The sequence below is a fragment of the Delphinapterus leucas genome, unplaced genomic scaffold (genome assembly GCF_059928025.1).
Source record: "Delphinapterus leucas isolate spDelLeu-1000000601 "Yukka" unplaced genomic scaffold, BTC_Dleu_Yukka2 spDelLeu_asBTCV2_sq53, whole genome shotgun sequence".
NCBI classification, from domain to species: Eukaryota; Metazoa; Chordata; class Mammalia; order Artiodactyla; family Monodontidae; genus Delphinapterus; species Delphinapterus leucas.
The window spans coordinates 3550214-3559107 of NW_028322262.1; positions in this window are offsets into that span (position 1 = coordinate 3550214).

Consider the following 8894-nt stretch of genomic DNA (forward strand, 5'->3'; position numbering starts at 1 on the left):
CCCCGTGGCGGCGTGGTGCGCGTGTTCCTTGTCTCAGGGTTTACGCTTGGGCTCCGCAGCCCAGCTTCCAAAGGGAAAGCGCAGCGGGCGCCTTGGGCCGGCGCCTTTGGGGCGCCCTTTCGTGCGCTCGGCTTGCGGGGGACCGGCCTCCAGGCGACCCGGCGGGGAAGCCCGCGCGACCCGGCCCTCGCGCGGGCTCCGTGTGTGTCAGTTTGTGGAAAGTGTGTCGCGCGCGGCCGGGGTCGGGGTCGGGACGCTGGGACCACCTGGGAGCCGAAGTAGAGGGATATGATTTCCATTTTCAAGGCGCATTCATCCTGTGCAGGGAGACAGCCTAACATAAAATTTGCCTAACAAAAACTATATTAACAGGTGGAAAGACTATCTCCCAGTTGAACAGCGGATGCCTGGGACTCGTTTCATTGCTTTCAAAGTTCCTTTAAAAAAGGTGAGCAAAAGTTAATACCGTATTCTTCCAGAAATCTGAATTCACCATATAGAGCCCTGGCTCTCAACCCCGTCGTACTCCATTTTCCCTTTTTATAGCAAATAGTTTTTAATACGTCTTTTACTATCCAGAAATGGGATTCATAGACAAATACAACCAACTTTTGTACTTAATTAAAAAACAAAAAAAAACAATGCAATGCCCTAACTATAAATAAAGAATAAAGTAATTTATAAGAAAGTAATATGTATCTCAGTATGTAAATGTTTGGGGATGACTATACTAGAAATAAAGAAATAGTCGGTTACTTGTACCATGAATGCAATAAACTGTGGACTTTGATTGATAACGATGTGTCAGTGTTGGTTCATGAATTCTAACAAATGAAGCACACTGGTATGGCATGTTGATAATGGGGAAGGCTGTGTGGGATGAAGGAGAGAGGGTGTAAGTGGGAACTGTGTACATTTTGCTCAGTTTTGCTGTGAATCTCAAACTGCTCTAAAACTAGTCTACTAATGAAGAAAAAAAGTGTGTGTTGCTGACACTTGAATAACCAAAGAGATCAATGGAACAGGGTACAATGTATAAGCCAAATACATGAAAGAATATTTAGCAGTGAAAGCCATCCTTCCTATATGTAGATATTCAAGAAGTATTTATTTCTGTGTCTATTTTCAGGCACTCCGCTTGGAGCTGGCAATACAGTGGTAGGCAAAATTGATGTGGTCCCTGCCTTCTGGGAGTTTAGAGTCAGGTTAGGAGACCAACATGAAATAAACAAACATAGAAATAACTATATAGAAGTGAGCTTATTTTCTTCCGTCTAATCTCTCTGGAAGAAAGGATTGTAATATCGCTTGTAAGCTGCAGAGGAGGAAACTTGACTTTGAATCTCATATGTTAGCATCCCAGGGTTTGAATAAATGGATAACATAGTAAAGGATTTTAAACATCTGTTCTTCCTTATTTTATTCTTTCTGACAGAGTTTTGAAAAGAATCTTGCTCCAGAAGAACGTTTCTCCCCCTTGGATCTCTTAACAAAATCCAAGGACAGAATGAAGAACTTGGGCTGATTATTGACTTAGCAAATACTCGCCGCTCTTACAAGCCAGAGGTAAATGGAAGGCGTAATTGAAAATGACCTTCTTTCTGATACTGTAATAATTCATAGTAGTTCAGTAGTTATCATCTTATGCTAAGGTGAGTCCTGGCCTTCTCTCGTGGGTTCAAAAAGGGAAGCTAGTGGTTTCCTTAAATACACATTTGTAATTGCTGTTTCAAAATGAGATGAAAGATATGAATTGAACTACAGTATTTGGCAGTAGGCTCTAGATATGCTTAAGAAATTCTATAAGCTTCCATGTTCTACATTTTGAAAATGAAGTAAACTTTTAGTAGTTACAGTAGTATCCTAAAAAGAAAGAAAGGTATGTCCATTATGTCTTTAGCACTTATGTTAAGCAGTTGCCTGAGCATGTTTAAGCATCAGTGTAAAAGACAATTGTTCTCTAAGTTTTATGCTTCCTTTTCCTGATGCCTTCTGATATAGTACAGAAACCCATCTATTCTCTTGGCCCATGTAGGACATTCCAGTGCAAAAGAATTATCCTCCTTCTGACCTGTTCCATGGCCTTGGGAGACAGTAACACCTAATGTCTTTTAATATTTGTAGAGCAGTTTGCCATTTAGAAAGTTCTTTCATATCCATTGACTTAGTTAATCTTCACAGCAATCCTTTGCTCTTGAAGTGGAAGTAGTACTGATATCTCCTACTGAGTGCTTACCCTGCACTAAGCTCAGAGGATAGACAACTACAATTACTAATTTTACAGACGATGAAACTGACTCTCGGAAAAGGAAGAATTGAAATTTCAGCTCTGTTATTGCTTTTTTTTTATTGTGGTAAAATATAGAGAAATCATATTTCTTTTAACCGTTTATAAATATGCAGTTCAGTGGCATTAAGTACAGTCACAGTGCTGTGTAACCATCACCGCTGTCTAGAACCAAAACTTTTTCATCATCCTCAACAAAAACTCTGTAACCATCAAACAGTAACAACCCCATTTTCCCTCCCACCAACCCTTGGTAACCTCTATTCTATTTTCTGTCTCTGTGAATTGGCCTATTCTAGGTACCTCGTGTAAGTGGAATCTGCAGTATTTGTCCTTCTGTGTCTGGCTTATTGCACTAAACGTCGTGTTTTCAAGGTTCATCCATGTTATAGCACGTAACGAAATGCCATTTCTTTTTTGGCTTAGAAAATCCCATTGTGTGTACATAGACCACAGTTTGTTATTCAACGGTTGATTGACACTTGGTTGTTTTCCACCTTGTAGGTATTGTGAATCATGCTGCTGTGATCATTGGTGTACAGATATTTGTTCAAATCCCTGCTTTCAGTTCTGTTAGATGTGCAGCGTAGGTAGTAGCAGAGTTGTTGGATCATAGCCTACTGCCAAATACTAAGCTGTACGCTTAACCTGTGAGAAAGTGCCAAACTGTTTTCTACAGTGTCGTCTTGTTTTTAAACAATTATCACAAATTTTAAGCATATACAAAAGTATAAAACTACTGTGAGTGTTCCTTGTATACCCAGGAACTCATCCAGCTTTCTTATTTACCAACTGATGGCTGTCATGTTTTATCTATACCCCCACCTGTTTCACCCCATTCCGTATTATCTTGAAGCAGCTCCGAGACAACATGTAAATTACACCTGTACGTTTTTGGTACGTGCATTTAAAATATAGGACTTTTATTCCTTAATATCATTTTTTAATATTAAATACCCAGGGAGTGCTCAAATTTGCAGTTGTCTCCTAAACGTCATAAAAAATTGTCTATAAGAATTTTGAATTAGATCCAAATAAGGTCCACACTTTGCCGTGGATTGTTAGGTCTCTGAAGTCTTGTTTAATCTATAGGTTCTCCCTCCATGTCTCTCTCACTTTTTTTTTCCTCCTTGAATTTTGTTTTTAAAGAAACCAGGTAATTTGTCCCATCTAGATGCCGATGATTACATTCCATGTGTTGGTAACATATTCTTCAGTCCTTTTATTTCCTGTAAATCGGTAGTCGATCTGAATGAAGCTTGCATGTTTTGTTTTGGCAAGACAGTTTCATGGGTGATGATGTGTTCTTCCATGGAGACGTATATAGTTGTGTCTTTCTGTGGTATTAGCAGTCACTGATGATTCATACCTACATCCATTAATTCAGTTGAGGCTTCAAAGAATGGTGAATTCTGTTGTTCTTTTTTTCACTTATTAGCTGGGTATATTTGTACGAGGAGAAGATTCCCCTCATCAGCTGTTTGGTTGCTCAGTTGTAGAGGCATGATTCTCTTCTTTTATTTAACAGTTTTCAAAATAATGAGTTGATTCACAAATATCCTCCAGTGTTGACCAGTTTTGTAAAATTTTATTTATTCCTCTCACCGTGGACTCCGTTACAGTTATTATTCTAACTGAGGCCCTATCTTTGGCCAGTTGGAGCTTCTCGGTGACTCCTGAGTCCTTTGGACATGACATCAGTTGTTTCTAGACTTTTTCAGTGGTCAGAGCTAGGAAATATGTACGTTTGTTTTTAATATTTTTAAAATATGTCATAGGTTCCTACTGCTACTTTCCATTTAAATTCAGAACTAGAGAATTTTCACTTATCCTTTTCTGTCTTCTATTGATAGTCTACTTTCTCCCACCTCAAGAATACCAGTTCTCAACAATGCCTGAAATTGCCTCTGTTTCCTAATTCGAATCCAAGTTCTTCTGACTCTATTCTACTACTCTCCTTAAATCACAGCCGCTTTATGGCCCTTGAAATGTAAGATAGAACATAAATGTAGGCAGAACTGTTTATATCATTTTGAGTTACATGTGCATTCATTCACATAGATTTGCTTTTCCTTTTGCATGCCTGGTAACTGTCCGTTCTGCAGTTTGAATGAAAATCAAGTGATAATTACTGGTTAAAGCAGCTTTGGAAAAAATGGCTCTCATCAGAATGACTGACATACAAAGTTTAATGTACTCTCCTGGTTTATATTCTGCCTTCTCTAATTAATTTTTTATTCTTTCCCTACAAAGGAAATAATACATATTTTCATGGTTTTGCCTTATAGGACTTACCAGAAACTCTTCCTTATTTAAAAATGTGTACAATTGGGCATCAGGTGTCAGATGACGACACTAGTTTTAAATTCCAGTGTGCTGTTAATGGGTTTCTGAAAGAACATAAAGATAACGGTGAGTTGCTTTTGTGTTTGTTTTTGTTTTTCCTTTACCTGAACTTTGGTATGCATTTTGAGTGGGGTTGGGGATTTTTAACATTTTTAATAGTTCTGACATTCGTGTCAAGTTGTGTTTGGTAACATTAAGGTGGAAATGTCAGATGGTGCTACTAGAGTACGGTGTTTTTCCTGTTTATGGTCACAAACAATTTAGTTTAGTTTGGAAAGTGATCTTTGTGAGAAATATGAACTGAGCTAGCTTACTTATCTCTTTTTTAAAAATTTGAATGGAAAATACATAAAAACATAAAAATGTTCTTTTGTCCTGTTTATTGGTTGAGAGGTGGAAGAAAAGGTTTAGACTCTCAGGTTCTTAGCGTACATAAAAGAGAAAACAAAAAGCAAAGGTTCAGAGTGAGACAGATCCCTAGAAGCAAAACAAAACAGAGTGGACCAGGTAGAGTGGCTTCCTCATCATATATGTGTTTAAGATATTTTTGCTGCTTTTACCCTTCGGGTGCAAGTGAGGAAGAACACTACCACCTCTTACTCTTATCTTCAGACAGGAAGAACTTAAAAGGCTGGTGTTTTCTTGTTTCCGCTTTAAGATCTACTCTGTTGATAGTAGGTGTTAATAGCGTGTGAATTTTAAGGATCCACTTGCCTTTTTCTAGCATCTAACTATCAGAAGGAACATGGTGTTTGCCATGTTTTAAGACTGAGGAATCTTTTGTCTTTGGAACACCACTGACGCCCATGTGAAAGTGTTCATTTTGTCCTCTTTCTAAATTTAGCCTGAGGAGTGTGCACTTTATTAAATCAATGTAACAGACAGTAAATATTCCGTGTATATATAAAATGATGCACGTATATACATAAAACAGGGAGTAGGGGAGAGGGAATAGAGATGGAGGTGGGAAGATAGGGGATAGGAGGCGAGAGAGAGAGGGAGAGACTGGAATTTCAAGATAAATGTTCATTCTATAACCTGGTTGCTTAATGCAGGTACTAGCTCTTAAATATCTTCAGCCCTATTCACAGATCTTCCGTGTACTTTAGCTTTAAAACTTGAGAGGCTTGGCCTGTCCTGTGATAACCAGGGTGTCTAGAAAGGAGGCAAATTATCTGATGTGTTTAAACTGTAGTCACAGAAATGTTACCTCTTAAGACGTTAGGGCGCAGCTGCCGGCCTACTCACTTCCTCCAGGCTCCTTTGTGTGTGTTCTGTCTGTTCCGCGTGGGCTAGAAGATCCTTACAAGTGCATGAGAACACGTTTGTAAACCTTGATTGTTCACATGTTATACCAAGTGTAGTCCATTGCATATGCTGACTCCTCTGTGGGTCTTCTGCATGCAGTGGGCTAACTTCACCATGCTGTCTGCCATTGCAGTCTCAGGACCTTAGTTATGATCCATTGGTGACTTCCTCTGCTGTAAGGCCCTCCCACAGATGCCAGGCTCACCGATAATGAGGAGGAGACTATACTACGCACTCCCTAGAATGGGTAGAGACTCAGAAAATGAATTGTTTCAGTAAACACCGAGAGCCTTATAGGTTTGTTGTTAGGGCACGGGGATACAGAGGTGAGTAGAAGTCTTTGTTCAGTAGCAACTTCCAGTTGTCTAGGAAGAGAAACATGTAGTGAGTCTAAGTGGGTTAATTATGATAAAAGAATCAAGTGCAGCAGGAATATAGAGGAGAAATTGAGGAAGGCCTGACTGAGGAGACAGCGTTTGAGCTGGGCTTGGGGGAAGAGGATTTTGCCGGAATGAGGAAAGGACAGCCCAGGTATTGGGGACAGGTACAAAAGGCCCAGGGCTTGAACTTGTGCTCTGGAGGGGCAGCCTCTGGTGTGACTAGAGGGTAGTGTGAAAGGGCAAAGAAGTCATACATTCATTTTCAGCAAATATTTGTATAACACCTTCTGAGTTGAAGGCACTGTTCTAGGAAGTAGGAAGAGAACAAAGCTCTTGCCCTTACGTACTTTCCATTCTAGTGGGGGAGAGAGATGAATAAATAAGTCAATATGTGGAGTGTCAAGCGGTGGTAAATGCTTTGGAGAATAACAAAAGAAGATGAAGAGGTGAGGGAATGTGGTAGGTGATCAGGGAAGTCCCCTCTATTAAGATGTCGATTGAGCAGAGCCTTGCAGTGAGAAACAAGCCATTGGATATCTGGGAGAGTGGAGATGGGGTGGGAGGGTGTGTTCTGGGAGAGTGGAGATGGGGTGGGAGGGTGTGTTCTGAAGCAGAAGGAATAGTAGGTGCAAAGTCCCTGAGGCACGCCTGTGCTTGGCATGTTTGAGGAATAGTAAGGAAGCCAGTGTGGCTGGACAGGGGAAAGTGAGTGAGGGCAGGGCAGTAGAGAATGAGATCAGGGGAGGCTGGCAGGGCAAAGGAGGGAGGTGGATGATGTAGGTCCTTGTAAGTCATAGTTTGAACTTATAATTCAGTTGGAGAGACAGACTGATATTTGTTTATAAAGAGTTCTCAATGCTGTGCTAACAACCTGGGCTGTATTCTGTGCTAAGTGAAGATGTTCAAGCGACAGAGCAATCCAGCCAAGTTTATATTTTAGAAAGATAACAGCGTCACTATCCAAGACACATTGTAGACTATGTATGTAGTACGTGTATAGTGTGCTGCTCTTCTATAAACTACAGGATACCTGTTACGTACAAATACTTACATACAAGATACAAGTGTGAATGTAAGCACTTGGGAAATATCTGAAAGAACCACACAAGAAACTGGGAGAGTCGGACAACTTTCCATGTCCCGTATGATTGGAATGCTGAAGGGTACACACACGAACTAATGGACGTGTGCTACCAGCCTCCGGCTAAGGAGGGAAATTGCAGGCATCAGAATCCTCTTTACCGATCAAGCGCGTTAATCCGCCTGCGTGATGACAGTCATCTCGACACGCCACGCGGTGGCGCATGCGCGGTAGAAGGAGGTCCGCGAGCTGCGTGGGCTTGTGCCTAGGCGCCTGTGGTTCGTGGCCTTGTGCTGGCACCGGGGATGCCGGGTTGGCGACTTTGGCACTCCTGGCGGGGGTGACATGAGCCAGTTCGTCGGCCACGAGGAAGGGCGGAAAGCACATCCCGGAAAGGTAATGCGCCTTGGCCACTGGGCGTTGCCGGTGGAGCTCGGAGCCCCTGGGCCTGGGCTTCCGTCTCTTGTGCTGTCGCCTGTCACAGTGGCCCCCGGCGCTGTGCTAGGGGGTGCTGGTCGTCTCGCGGCTCAGTTCATAGTAGCTGAAAGGGACAGTGTGTGATGTTCTGATTTCTCCCCATCGTTTTAAAAGGGAGGCTCTGGCCATTGCTCCTTGGGTAAAATGCAGCGGGACTGCTTTTTAAGATGGGACTGTCAGTGTTGGGGACCCTCCTTAATTACCAGGATGGAATCCCCTTCAGTTCCTCAAGCTGTGTTGTTTAGGCACAGAAAATGTGAGTAATAGGCACTGGAACTAAGTTTGAGTGAAAAAACGCACCGGTACCGCCGAGTTTTCCATCGAGACAGTTGATCCGTGTTGTCTCTTGGAATTATAAAGGGCGTACTGTTGCTTCCTAACCAGTGTCCTTTGAGAGCTCTACCTCTGTACGTTCAAATGATGAATTTTGAGGCTTTGCTCATACGTGGAGTAAACCCTTAAATTCCCTAAGACCTTCCTTTCCTCCGTCTCATACCCCATTAAGCCCGCTTCAGTTTATCTCCTGAATTTCTTCTGAATCTGTCAACTCTTCCTCAACATCCTAATACTGAACTTGCCTGTCTGTTGCAGTGAGGTCCTAACTAGTGTCCATATATCTTGTTTCCTTCCAATCCATTCTTCACACAAGAAACCTTAGAAGCAAGTTGGGACATTGCTCATAAACATGGCTCAAAAACATTGTTTTGAGAATAGAAAACAAACTGTTGGCCTTTAACACTCTGCGTGGTCTAGAATCCTGTCTGCTTCTCTGCTACGTGGACTCCAGCTTGGTGCCTCTCCAACTTTAATATGGGTATGCCTCTCCTGTGGATCTTGTTAAATGCAGGCTGTAATTCAGTAGTTCTGGGTGGGGCCTGGATTCTGTGTTTCTAACGAGCTCCTAGGTGACGGTGACCCTGAGAGCAAGGGTCCAGCTCCTGCCTTTCTCCCTTCTTTCTGGAAGAGCAGGACGTCTGCCCCCCCGGGAGGAGAAAACATCTGCAACGTGACTACT